This window comes from Octopus sinensis, unplaced genomic scaffold, assembly GCF_006345805.1.
Source record: "Octopus sinensis unplaced genomic scaffold, ASM634580v1 Contig06867, whole genome shotgun sequence".
In the NCBI taxonomy this organism is placed as follows: Eukaryota; Metazoa; Mollusca; class Cephalopoda; order Octopoda; family Octopodidae; genus Octopus; species Octopus sinensis.
The window spans coordinates 21,231-23,567 of record NW_021829621.1 but is presented as its reverse complement, the minus strand read 5'-3'; positions in this window follow the sequence as shown (position 1 = coordinate 23,567).

Here is a 2,337-nt window from a genome sequence, read left to right as displayed (position 1 = left end):
CTATCATTCCTACTATTAATAAACTTATTTATTCTATATAATTATATTTTTCCTGTTCTATTATCATATATCCTGAGTCATTATCATTTATCTTATACTGTTATCATTCCTATGCTATAATCATAATCATTTATTTAAATTTTTTGTCTATTAGAACTTTATGCTTTATATCTTTCATTATTTAGTTACTGTCTTTGTTCAAAGACAGCTGTGCCTGTCTTTTATCTTGTCAGTGTCGAAAGGATAAAAGAAAAAATATGATTACCTGTAACATGTTTCAACTTAAAGTTTGTGTCCTTGTTCCAATGTTAGAAATCATAATCATTTTCTATTTTGGATTATGTGTGATTCCTATTATTACTTTATATATTTTTATTTTTATTTCTCTATCTACTTATTTATTCCTCATCGTCAATACGTGCTCATTCACACAACCCAATATACACTTCTATAACAATCTAACACTTTGATCGTTTGTAATGTATCATTATCTTATTTTTCATCATCTTTATAACAATCACGATAATTTCTCTGTTGCTATTGTGGCTATTATTATCCTGATCCTATCATCATCATCATCATCATCTTCATCATCACCATCATCATCATTATCGTCATTATTATTATTTTTTATTATTATTATTATTATTATTATTATTATTATTATTATTATTATTATTATTATTATTATTATTATTATTCATGTTGTTGCTTTGTTTTTAGACACGCTGTTCGAAGTCTCACCCAGAGATCTCTAGTAACAGTATCATCGTCGTCGTCGTCCTCCTCCTCATCATCAGCATCATCATCAACAACACAAGTACCATCAGCAGTACTACTATAACGATCATGATGATCACCAACACCACCACCATCATTAGCATCATTAGTATTATTAGTATTATCATTATTACTATTATCCTTACGACTACTACTACTACTGCTGCTGCTGCTGCTGCTACTACTACTACTATACTACTACTACTACTACTACTACTACTACTACGACTACTGCTACAAATACTATTACAACTATTTCCATTTTTATTATTTTTATTATTATTTCTATTACTATTATTAGTATTAGTATTATACACTGGTTTTGTTATTGTTCTTCTTATTCTTGTTAATGTTGTTGTTATAAATTGTACTGCTATTGTTGTCGTTGTTGTTATTGTTCATCGTATTCTTCCTATTCTCATTGGCTTCGTAAAATTTCCAAGACAAATCGGTGACTTTTTGTACTTTTGTATTTTTTTCTTTTTTTTGGAAGTAATTCTAGCTGTTATCATCTTCATGCTCAATATTTTACTTTCTTTCTGTTTCTTTCTCTTTCTCTCTCTCTCTCTCACCCTCTCTCCCTCTCAATCTCTCCCAATCTACCCCTCTCTTTTTACCATTCCCTCTTCCTCCACCCTCTCTAAATTTTTCGCAAACAAAATCGATTTTTTATTTAGCTTGTAATTTTAACCAAAGATAAATTGAAACAGAAAACAAAAACAACGGCAAAACCAGAAACACACTACGCAAAAATTAGGCAGCCATAATTCTTCTTTACATATTTTTATATGTATTTTTTTCTCTGTTTGTGTATTTTAAATTGTTGTGTGTGAGAGTGTGTGGGGGGCTTTTTTTAAAAAACTGAATCGTTACTCGTGTTTATGTCTTGCAAAAATTGGTTTCTAAAAATATCAAATCGCTTTCATTATCTTAATGGAACTCAGAAATTGTCAAACCTGTCAATTACCTGTAAACTATTATCGATATTTTTGATAAATGGAGCTGAGTGATGCATCCAATGTTTAAATAACTTTTGCATTATTATCATTATTATCATTTATTATTATTATTATTATCATCATCATCATCATTATTATTATTATTATTATTATTATTGTTATTATTATTATTATTATTATTATTATTATTATTATTATTATTATTATTACTATAACTACAAGACAGCGAGCTCGCACAATCGTTAGCACGCCGGACGAAATGCTTAGCAACATTTTGTCCGTCTTTACGTTCTTAGTTCAAATTCCGTAGAGGTCGACTTTGCCTTTCATCCTTTCGGGAGCGATAAAATTTAGTACCAGTGAAACACTCGGGTCAATGCAATCGACTAGTCTCCTCCGCGTAAATCTGAGGCCTTGTGCCTCCGGTAGAAAGGATTATTATTATTATTATTATTATTATTATTATTATTATTATTATTATTATTATTATTATTATTATTATTATTATTATTATTATTATTATCATTATTATTATCATTATTATTATCATTATTATTATTATTATATTATATTATTATTATTATTATTATTATTATTA